Source organism: Colobus angolensis, unplaced genomic scaffold, assembly GCF_000951035.1.
Source record: "Colobus angolensis palliatus isolate OR3802 unplaced genomic scaffold, Cang.pa_1.0 Scaffold67, whole genome shotgun sequence".
In the NCBI taxonomy this organism is placed as follows: domain Eukaryota; kingdom Metazoa; phylum Chordata; class Mammalia; order Primates; family Cercopithecidae; genus Colobus; species Colobus angolensis.
This window is the reverse complement of record NW_012120376.1, coordinates 1,358,913-1,371,404: the sequence shown is the minus strand read 5'-3', so window position 1 is coordinate 1,371,404 and position 12,492 is coordinate 1,358,913. Positions and strand designations below refer to the sequence as shown.

Sequence of the window (12,492 nt, the reverse complement as noted above, 5' to 3'; positions counted from 1 at the left end):
GTGTGCATGTGTCTTTATAACAGCTTACTTCTTTTTGACATATTACATTTTATTAAGTGCTTTATTATGTATGTGCTGTGTCTGTCTGCCTGTAAATTCTTTTTTTAGACCCAGGACCATGCCTTATTTCTTTCTAGTGCCTGGCACTGTACTTGCACATAATCGGTGTTAATTGAATGATTGTTTAATAGACATATATAAATCAAAAAAATTAAAAGGAAATAAAATTGGGAAGAAGAAAATGGAAAAAAAAAAAAAGAATGCTGTGGGAGAACACACTGGGGGATCTGACATACCACTCTGAGCCCTGCATAAATAAACATCTATGATGTTTAGATTGCTAAACTCTCCAAAAAGTGAAATAGCCAGGGTCCAACGTTCTTTTCATTACACTACAGTTGTTAAAGTCAACAATTAGATAAGATTACTTGGGGAGAAAGAGAGGACCCAAAAGGGGCTGAGCTCAGAACCTTTGGGAATACCAATTGTTATGGGTGGAATTTTGTCCCATCCCCCAAAAAAGAATATATTGAAGTTCTAAATCCCAATACCTCAGAATCTGACCTTATTTGGAAACAGAATATGGACAGAGGTGATCAAGGTAAAATGAGATTATTAGTATGAGCTCTAATCCAATATGACTTATTTCCTCATAGAAAGAGGAAATTTGGACATAAAGACAGACACATGCAAACCAGAAGACACACGGGAAGAAGACATTCAACTAGAAGCCAAGAAACCTCAAGTATTGCTAGAGCTAGAAAAGCCAAGGAAGCATTCTCTTTCAGAGCCTTCAGGGAGAGCATAGCTGTGCAACACCTTGATTTTGAACTTCTGGCCTCCAGAACTGTGTGACAATACATTTCTGGTATTTCAGCCACCCTACATCTGGTATTTCATGACAGCAGCCCTAGAAAGCTAACAGTAATATTTACAGGAACACATTACACATCGGGGCCTATTATGGGAAGGGGGGAGAGGGGAGGGATTGCAATGGGAGTTATACCTGATGTAAATGGCTGGTTGATGGGTGCTGACAAGTTGATGGGTGCAGCACACCAACATGGCACAAGGATACATATGTAACAAACCTGCACGTTATGCACATGTACCCTAGAACTTAAAGTATAATAATAAAAATAAATAAATAAATAAATAATATTTACAGGAACAAAACAAGGTACCCACGAAGGACACTAAGAGGCCATGTTTAAAGGAAGAGGAGTGCTATACCATAGGACCAAAGAGAGAAGAGGTCAAACTAAATTTAAAGAGAGACATGTAAAAATTTCACAGAAACTTCCTACACAATTATTGTCTTTCTAAAATGACCTTTCTGATCAAACGAACAACTTCAACAGGCCATGTGATAAGGAAATCTCAAAATATTTTTGAGCACTTGAGCTATGAGCAAGAAGGACTAATAATAAACACTTATATGTCTAACAAGACCCCATTACTTAGAATGTTTTTATCATTTATTCTCAAAACAATCTGATAAGGTAGGCAGTATCTACATTGTTCATATCAGAAACTAAAGTTGAGAAAAAACTAATCTTTGTGTGAAATTATCAAGCCTGCAGGCATTATGTTATTAACTGTTTTCTTATGTAATATCTACAACCCTCTGAGGGAGGTGTCTTATCCACCTTTCATAGGTCAGAAAACAGAAATGTTAGGTAAATTGCTCAAGATCAGAGAGCTTTGAAAGAAAGAAAAAGTTTCAAAGTCATATCTGTTGCCTCCAAAACTCATATTCTTTGCATGGCACTATAACTGGCCCCCTTGTGGACTGGTGAACTCCATGAAAAAAAAATTATTAAAGTGAGGAAGGTACTGAAAGTGGATTTATGAAACTATAGCTTTGTAACTTTATAGAAATAGTCAAAAGACATTTCTCTTATCTAGGACATTGTGCATAAGGTGGCTGAAGAAACCATTCACATAAAGGTAATCAGAATTTATTGATGACAAAATAAAATATTTTCCCACAAATGTGCTAGTAATATGGCTTTTCTGGTCAGGTGAACAACTTTAACTGGTCATCTAGTTAAGGGCAGAATTTGAAGTAACTATCTGAATTGCATGTATACTTAGTTATTCCTCTCCTCAATGAAGAGTAAAAGATTATCAAGACATACGTCATAAGTACATTACAATATAGAATCTAAGTGCTTTTATTAACATCATGCTTTCATGCTATGCTCAAGATTAAATAAAGCTTTATGCTTTAATAAAGACTTCTCACAATCCTAGAAGATTTTTTTCAAACATTATCCTACTTCATTTTAAGGCAAATTTTCATTCAGATGTAAATTCTGAAGGAAGATTTCAATATTACTTAAAATACAAAAATACAGAATAGCAAACCATGTAACATTCTTTCTATTATTAAATGTGTATTTTCAGAATCCCAGAGCTATAAAGGATCTCCAAGAGGCATTTAATTTATCCATGCGGTCTTAATACTGTATATTAATGTATTTTAAATAATAATCAGGATGGAATGGCTCTAAGAGGGCTGCATCCATTGTGGCATCTCCTTCATATCTGAAGGGAATCCTCAAGGCAGAAGACATCCCTTCAAGGGGAGTCTACCCATTCCCAAGCTCTCTTATCCCTACAACCAAAAGCACCTAAATATTCAACTCTGCTCAGTGTCTAGCTCAATCCTGATCTCATGGAAGAACACTGTAAACAGTTCTAGGCCAAAATTAGGGTCAGACAGAATCAGCATAAGTCTTCTTGGCTGCTAATCCAGTTCAAGTGCTTGCATCCCAATTCTAACCACTTAGATTTAGTCCTAGGTTCTGCATTCAAGTCTTTTTGTGTGTGTGTAACATGCATAATTCAAGTATGTCGCAAAAACTGAGACTTTGCCTTCATCTGGCCAGTGTCCCTGCTGGAATAGAGCCTTACCCTGAATTCTGTTCTAGTAGCTGAAACCTTACTATTAGCTGAATGGTTTCTCTGGTCTTACCAGTCTACATATCTACCTGGAATCCTAAGTACTTGCATGATATTACTTTACCTTGCCTATCAAAACACTTATAACTCCATGATGAGCCTATATTTTGTCTGTTACTATACATCTTTATAATGTGCCCTCCATATCATCAACTGTATTGAACCACACATATCATCTCAATGCCTGTCTCATTCCAGTGGAGTAGCCTTCAAGCATACTCTATCCAGCCAAGGTTAATTGTGCTACATCCAGGCCAATCTTAAACATAACCTATGTGGTAAACACTTCTTAGATCTTTCCTAATGCAGGACTGTCAGCACCTTGTCTTTCCTCCCCTTCTGTGGGGTTCTCATCATCAGAATTTCATTATTTCTAAAGATCTCAATAGTTTTATAAAATAAAAATTACATCTTCAAAAAAAGGGGGATAGAGATGTCAGCCACAGATAACAAGGACAAAAGTAACATTTATAAGTAGTTGTTTTTCATTCCTAAAACAGAAATGTAAAATATGTCATTTTAATTAACAATATTTTAATACATGTATTAAATACTGCTGTATTTAAGAATAATATTTTCATTTAATTAGAATTATTATGGTAACTGAATCTCAAGTATTAATTACATATTTCTTTAAATTTTACTTGGTGTTCTGTTTGCTTCAAGTAGTTTTGGAATATATCATATATTAAGCATCTTGCAAGGAATCTAAGATCTTCAAAGGAAAGAATTATATCTTGCATATAATACATGATAGTTTCATCCTATATCAAATCCATAAATCCCTACACATTGATTAAAACTACATGCTTGGGCATTTTATGGAGATTTGTAAAAGCTTTGCTGGCATTAGATTGAAGGCTGTATTAACAATTATGATAACGACTTTGGAAAAATAAAACAAACAAGGGAAAGCACAGAAAAGTTACAAGTGGCACTTGTTCTAACACTCTAAAGCAAATATAATCCCCTTCAATTCACAAAACTATTAATTACTCTCACGGCTTGCAAATGTTCTACACAGTTTGCAAACCTTTTTCTATCTTTGCAGTGCATACTTTCAGACACAGAGGTATTTGAGAACCCACTAACGGTATGATCCTAAGGTATTATTGGGCAGTGGATGTTTAAAAAAAGATACCAGGAAAACTCCAATTCCAAAATCTCCTCTACTCCTCATGTATTTCCTGTTGTTTGAAGTGCCCAAAGCTTTTTAGTTCAAGTTCTTAATACTAGTAAAATTGGCAATAATCTAAGTGTTTTAACATTTGAAACTTCTATCATATTTATACTACTCAGAGTAACAAAAAGTCTATAATTACAAATAAAGTGGTGAAAAGAAATGGATCACAAGGATGCTAAGAATCTGAGTCTGGGAAAAGGGGTTATCAAAAGAGAGCAAAGGGCAAGATTCTGGGGATAAAACAAGACCAAATGTGGACATTTCCCACAAGTAAGGAAAACCTGCATAACCTGAGTTCTGGCTTACACCAGACAGGTGTCAGTGTGGCACAGACCAAGAGAACCAGAACTAATAAACATGAAGATGGCAAGTGATTTTCAACTCAGGCTCCTTCTCTTTTTATCTGGCTCCACGGTTTGCTTCCTACTGGCTGTTAAATCAACAGTCTAGGCAGACTTAGTCACGTGCCAAACAACTTGGAGGCCAACTAGTTTTGGAAAAGTTCATGAGAACTAGACTCCATCTTTATCTTTCTGCCTTTTTAGCTACTGCTATCCAAATGCTGGTTGAACAGCTGAACGTAAAATCTCTCCCAGATACAATGGAAAGAGAAGGCAAACAATCAATCTCCTGCAAGCTTCTAAACCATGTGAGAACAGAATAAGACCCAGGATGATCAGGCTGATTTCTGCTTCCCATAAAATTTGGCAGAGAAGCATCTCCATCTGTGTTCCTTGGGCCCTTGGAAAATCACTGTGTCTGACATTTTAAGGCCCTAGATATCAGAGACAACATTCCCTTTGCAGGGAAGAACAGACTGAATCAACCATTAGATACAGCAATAGCTTTCTTTAGGGAGAAATCTAACTAGCTTATCTGGCGGACATCTGAGGCACAGATACTCTTTACTTAATGTAGACACAGTCTAGGTCATACAGAGAAATAAATAAGAATGTACTTCCAAAGAAATATAAATCCCTACAAATTAAATTGATTTCATTCATGCTCCAGTTGCCCTGTTCATTTCCAACGTTTTTTTATGCTGATAACTTCCCTCCCAAGTTCTCTGTTCATGCTTGGGCTCACACATTCTCTTAATCTGTTAATTATCTGTATTAGTTATTCATCAAATACTATATGCTTTTGGTTGGAACCTGACCAAGAATTTTTTTTTTAAGTCTCATGCTCTCCTAGGAATAACTTATAAGATGAAAATCCAGATTTCATCACACAATGCACATAGTGACCTCCGTGGGGGGAGATGTTACCGGTAAAATGAAGCTGCTTTCTGTCACAGCAAAGTGCTGTGGATTCTGAAATTTGAAGCCAAAAATAAAATATTCACAAACAACAAAAATATTTATGATTAAAGATGTTATGCATTCAAAATTATGCTCTGCGAACTTTTGCTATGTCTTCTATTAAAAAACAGTAGCCTAATGCTAAAGTGTCAGATACTAACCTGAAGCTATTTTAAACGTTCCTGTTTTAAAAAATTGAGAAATGCTATATGTAGAGAGTCTAATGTTTTTTTCTTTTTCCTCTCTCCTTACCAAAATCAATCAAATTACAATGGCTACCCAGAACAGTATGAAAGAAGCCTTATCATTCACAACACATATATAACAAACAGCAAGGAGGCTCCCCTAACCAGTATTGCATGCAGAGTGTCAACAAAAGACAGGAAAGAATACAAACTACCTGCTGTAAGAAAGACCAGAGCAAGAGAGGTGACAGCTAACAGAGAACTTAAGAATGAGAACTGTGATCCAAAAGAAATTCTGAGAGAAAATAAGATGAATGGTGAAATCGGAAAGGAGGAAAATTACCTAGAGAAATAAGAGGCCCCAGACAGACAGCGATACAAAGGTCGAAGTAGCCCATGGCCATAACAATGGATTCAGAAAGCAATAATGCTATAATTTGCTCTTTAAAAACTAGGACTGGATCCAAAAGATTAAAGTATGTTTCTGATACTATTTGACCCCAAAATTCAACCTGCTCCCGTGTTTGCTGTATATCAGAGCTAGAAAAATGAGTCAAGATAAGTCAGTTCTTGCACTGATTTATTGCCATCCAATTAGGAAGCTCTTGGCTCACTGATCAGAAACAAAGATTAAAGGAAAAAAAGATACTATAAAAGCTAAAACTTCTACAATCTTCTATCTCAACTGACTACACAAAAAGATATGCAGTACCTAATTTAGTATGAGTTATAAATCACTGCAAGTGCTAAAGAAAAAAAAAACAGATGTTAACATTTAAACATGTTTCTTCTGGATTTGGGTGTATTATTATGTCACCAATAAAAATATTTTTAAATGAAGCTTTAAATGCCCTGATTTTGGCTGTCTACACAGAATATATCTAATATAAAACCACACTTAAGTAATAAATATTTATACCAACATAAAATACTCTACAGATTTCAGTAAATATGGTTGCTATAATAGTTATTTGGCATACTTCTTTCTAACTCCCTATGCCTTACTGAATCCACAAACATATTGTTCAGGATCCATAGATGAATAATTAACACTATGTGATGGAAGGATTTGTCTTAGTCTAATGGTTATTTGACAGATTACTTCTCTGTTCATTAGGGGGTGTTACTATTTCAACATACTATTTGTAAAACCTTTTAAAACATTATTTGCAAAAGTTAAAATCTACCTTTTTTATTATTATTTTTTATCTTTTATTTTAGGTTGGAGGGTACATGTACAGGTTGTTACACAGGTAAACTTGTGTCATGGGGTTTGTTGTACAGATTAAAGCATACCTTTATTTTTTATTCATTAGTTTAACACCCATAGAAAATGTTTATAGGAAAACAAATATCATCTTAAAACAAGGAAAGTAAAATAGTAACAATAATAATTAGGTCAGGAACTGAAGCATCAACAAGTGTACTGATCTATTAATAAGTAATGAACATTCTCTTATCAAGAGATTTTGATGTCTATTCAGCACCTAACTGGTAGCAAGATCTGTGAGACAGAAATAAGGTAGAAAGGGAGGAAGGAAGAGCAAACAAAGGAAGGTTAGGTCACAGAAAGCCTGGAGTTTAGGCCCTCATTGATAAACTGTATGATATTTGGCAAGTGACAACCTCTATAAACCTCAGTTTTCTCTTCATATATGAGCTCAACTTATGTCCCAGGATCATCATAATGATTCAATTCGATGGTGTAGGTAATATTGTTTTACAAGTGATAAAGCTCTATGTAATATAAATTTATTACTTCTGTTAATATTTAGCTGAACAGAGGAAACAACATCAGAAATAATGACGAATAAATTTGGTTAGATGCCAGGTTTATTTGATCACAGAGTACCGTTAAGGTTTACTAATTTAATTTCCAATGTAGCTTTTCAAACTTATTTATCCAAAGTGTTAGTTTGCATTTTTTAAAATACCTATTAAACCAAAAACCTAACCATGTAATTAATAAATCATTTTCCTTGAGGTATACATAGCCAAAGATATAAAAGAATTGTCATTTTACTACCTAAGAGAGATTTTTTAAATATTAAGCATAACATTTTGTGCCTACCTCAGTCACCTGCCTTCAAGAATAATATAGTTCCAGATTCCCTGAAATGCCAGAATGCAGCTAAATGAAGGTTAAAAAGGAGAATATGCATGCTGAAAGTTCCTAAATAGAACCTCTTCACAAGTTCTAGATGTGTAGGTCTTCAAAATATCACAAGAGAAACAAAAAATATAACCACATAAATTCCTGCTTTAAAGGAAAAAAAAGTGTTACGATAAAGTGATCTCTGAAGCAAATCTTTTCAAATAATTTTTTGTGATCATCCTAAGATGATTAGAGATTGCTTCTAACCCAGAATTAATCTTTCAGATATCTGAGTTGAATAGTTTTGGTAAGAGCAGACACAAGACAATAATATTTGTATTAGTTTGTTTTCACACTGCTGTAAAGAAATGCCCGAGACTGAGTGATTTATGAAGGAAAGAGGTTTAATTGACTTACAGTTCAGCACGGCTGGGGAGGCCTCAGGAAACTTACAATCATGGCGGAAGGTGAAGGGGAAGCAAGGCACCTTCCTCACAAGGCATCAGGGAGGAGATGTACGAAGCAAAGTGGGAAGAGCCTCTTATAAAATTATCAGATCTCGTGAGAACTCACTACCACTAGAACAGCATGGAGAAAACGGCCCCCATGATTCAATTACCTCCACCTGGTCTCTCCTTTGACATGTGGGGATTATTGGGATTCTGGGGATTTTAATTCAAGATGAGATTTGGGTGGGAACCAAAAGCCTAACCATATCAATACTCATGGAATACTGGAAATTAAAATCCTCACTTAGCAGCTCATTTTTTTCCTGATTATATTTCCCCAATTTTCAAATCTTCATTTGTCAGCATTTACTCTATTTACTGTTCAACCTTTGATCATAATGTTATTATATCAAATTCATTATTACTTTGCCCTGCTAATGCCATTCTATTATTACACATAAGCCTTATGATAAGTAAGCTTAATGTGAAAATTGTTAATAGATTAATAAAATGGAGAAACAAATGTTTCTGCATAACCCAAGGCCTATACTTCGCTGTTACAATTGAGTTTTGCATAGCAAATGACAGCATGACCAGCAGTGTGTATTTCAGCTTAGTACTGCATATATATTGGACACAGATAGACCAAAGGAGAGGAATATGTCATCCAAAGATTAAACAATTTAGACAAAATGTCTGTAGACAGAGCCACACTAAGAGGTAGACAAACCATGCAGCTGCTCATATTGCTAAGAAGCTATCAGTAGAAATAATAAGATGGAGAAAATTATATTAAACAATGTCCTCTTAAGGAGGAGACATATGAAAGAATACTTTGATAAGTCTCATTAGGTGAAGTATAACCTCCAGTGGATATGTCAAAATCACAAAGGTAATATGTCTTCCAGGGAGGTGGGTATGGATTTACCTAATGAGCTAGCTGCCCCAGAACCTCTCCTCCACTCTCTCCACCCTCCATGGCACTCCTCTAAATGGACATTGAATAAAGAAATAAAGAGAATTTTCTCAAAGAGGCACCATGATCCTCCCAGGACAGCCAGACGTCACCTAACATGATCCTATTTTCATGTGAGATGATGCATTCTGGCAGCACTGTGGCTTGGAAGGGAGACACCTAAACTCACAGAGAAACATTAGCAGACAATTGGAATTACTCAGGCAAGAAGTACCTAGCACCTGAACTCAACTAACGTCAGTGGGAACAGAAAGAAAGCAGCTGAATCCATGAGTTTGGATGAGGTTGTAAAATAAACAAGCACATAGTGGGGAGAGCAATTAAAACATTTTCTGTTGAATAATGAGCAAAGAATCCAAACTACACTGAGCTCAGGATGAAGCAGGAGAATATTAAAAGCCCTTTCTTCATAAAGATTGACAATAAAGGGATGTTTTAAATTATCTTAAATGTCATAAATAATCTTGCCACAAAGTCAACATATACAGGAAAAACAGAAGGCTACAAAAACCGAGTTTTCAATATGAAGTCAACTTACATAGAATGTATTATATTATGTACATATATTATTAGGTCCATTAAGAGACATATTAGAAACAAGAGAATATGTAAGAATCTTACCAAGAAATTGCAGAACAAAGGCCAACTCTCTGACCTGAGCACATCAGCAAAATTGACATGGTACCACAGGGAAGTGTTGCTACCAATTGTCTATAAAAGAAAGTGGCTTCGAAAAATTTGCAAACTGCCACTTGAATATCCAAATGATAACTCAGCTAAACATGAAAATGTGTAGATTCAAAAGCGTAAATCCAGACTAATGTTGACTAGAGCAATTGCCCTGTGCTGGCTCATTTGGGTGTAGAGTAAAATTCCCGAAGTTATCTATACCCCTGTACCTGCAAGATAGCCCATTCTTTTGAAAAGAGAATTTTGAGATGCTTTTATTGTTACCACTACTAAAGGGCAAAGTAAACGCCTGAGACCATGCCCTCCGACCTTCCAAGGGTCACAGATTCTGAAAATTGTAATTGCCTCTCTCACCAAGATGTCAAACATAAAAAAGAATTAAAAGTTTATTACAGCCGGGCGCGGTGGCTCACGCCTGTAATCCCAGCACTTTGGGAGGCTGAGGCAGGTGGATCACGAGGTCAGGAGATCGAGACCATCCTGGCTAACACGCTGAAACCCCGTCTCTACTAAAAAATACAAAAAAAAAAAAAAAAATTTAGCCAGGCGTGGTGGCGGGCGCCTGTAGTCCCAGCTACTCGGGAGGCTGAGGCAGGAGAATGGCGTGAACCCGGGAGGCGGAGCTTGCAGTGAGCTGAGATGGCGCCACTGCACTCCAGCCTGGGCGACAGAGCGAGACTCCGTCTCAAAAAAAAAAAAAAAAAAGCAGAATCAAATCCCTTCCAATCAGTCAGTCTTGAAGAGTTCTCCAGGATTTCCAAAATGCCAAGATTTCCCACTCTGAAAGTTTACTCTCTCCAAGGTAACAGACCTTAACAGCATCCTTAGTGTTGCTAAATTATACCAGAGGAAAAAAATTCTTTTTTGCTAAATCAGCTTTTGGTGTTCCTGTAATATTTTAGCTCTGTGCTTCCTGACAGCTAGGAGTCTAATTACCACTCTCCCATTCATCCATTCAGCAATCTTTGACTATCTTCAACCCAGTGAGGCTTACAGATTGATCCTTACTCCTCCTCCTCCTGCCTGCTTCATACAAAAGGACTTCATTCAGATCCAGAAACAATTTCCCATGTTTTTCATAAAGAATGCCAATCTTATAGCTAATAACCTTGCTTCACAAGTCTACAGTCCACGCTCTATGGTAAGTACTGACAATAGAAAGACGAATCAAACACACTTCCTGTTTATGAGGGGATACAAGGTCAGGTGTGGGAAACAGACATTTAAGCAACTGCTTTTCTGCACCATTTTAGGTAAGCTTCCAGTAAGAATAGGAGCAGCAAGAATTGGGATTCCAGGAGAAATTCAAAAATGTACAATTTTTCATTACACAAATATTTCAATTCAATATAATACGTTTACTTAGTGCCAACAGTGAGTTAGGCACTAGGCACACCTATCACCTGTCCATGAGGAGAGAGGCGACAGGAACTATGCATACCTGTCACCTGTCCATGAGGAGAAAGGTGACAGGCACTATGCGTAACAGTCACCTGTCCATGAGGAGAGAGGCGATGGGCACTATGCACACCTGTCACCTGTCCATGAGGAGAGAGGTGACAGGAACTATGCACAACTGTCACCAGTCCATGAGGAGAGAGGTGACAGGCACTATGCACAACTGTCACCTGTCCATGAGGAGAGAGGCGCCAGGCACTATGCATAACTGTCACCTGTCCATGAGGAGAGAGGCGACAGTAACTATGCACACCTGTCACCTGTCCACGAGGAGAGAGGCGACAGGCACTATGCATACCTATCACCTGTCCATGAGGAGAAAGGTGACAGGCACTATGCATAATGGTCACCTGTCCATGAGGAGAGAGGCGATGGGCATTATGCACACCTGTCACCGGTCCATGAGGAGAGAGGTGACAGGAACTATGCACAGCTGTCACCAGTCCATGAGGAGAGAGGCGACGGGCACTATGCACACCTGTCACCTGTCCATGAGGAGAGAGGCGACAGTAACTATGCATACCTGTCACCTGTCCATGAGGAGAGAGGCAACAGTAACTACACACACTTGTCACCTGTCCATGAGGAGAGAGGCGATAGGCACTATGGACACCTGTCACCTGTCCATGAGGAAAGAGGCGACAGGCACTATGCATAACTGTCACCTGTCCATGAGGAGAGAGGCAACAGGTATGCATAGTGCCTGATTCACTGGGGGCACTAAGTAAATGGATTACATTGAATTGAAGTATCCATGTAAGGAAAATTGTACATTGAACTTAAAGAAACGTGCAAATAAGTTTTACAGATAATTTACACCAGGAGTCAGCAAACATTTTCTAAAAAAGGGCCAGATAGTAAGTATTTTATGCTTTGTAGTCCAGATGGTCTCTGTTGCAACTACTAACTCTGCTTTGTAGTATGAAAGCACTGACAGACAATACATAAACTAATAAACATGTTATATTTCCATAAAACTTTGATTGCAAAAGCAGGCAGTAGGCTATAAGTGACCCATAGCCATAGTTTTCCACTCCAACTTTAATTATAAAAATTGAGATGACTCAAACATTTTCATGGATACCTCTGACATCTACCAATGTCTCTTCTCATTTTACTTCTTCTCCTCCTTGTGTGTGTGTGTGTGTGTCTGTGTGTGTGTGTGTGTGTGTGTGTGTGTGTGTGTGT

The 12,492-nt window shown here is 37.2% G+C and overlaps 1 protein-coding gene and 1 pseudogene across 1 annotated transcript in view; both read right to left on the bottom strand.

Annotated features, from left to right (window-relative positions):
* Positions 1–12,002, bottom strand: part of LOC105500595 — a 31,990-nt pseudogene extending 19,988 nt beyond the window's left edge.
* FAM19A2 (family with sequence similarity 19 (chemokine (C-C motif)-like), member A2) overlaps positions 1–12,492 on the bottom strand; it is a 522,282-nt gene that overhangs the window by 365,068 nt on the left and 144,722 nt on the right. The gene's annotated exons all lie outside the window — the stretch shown is intronic.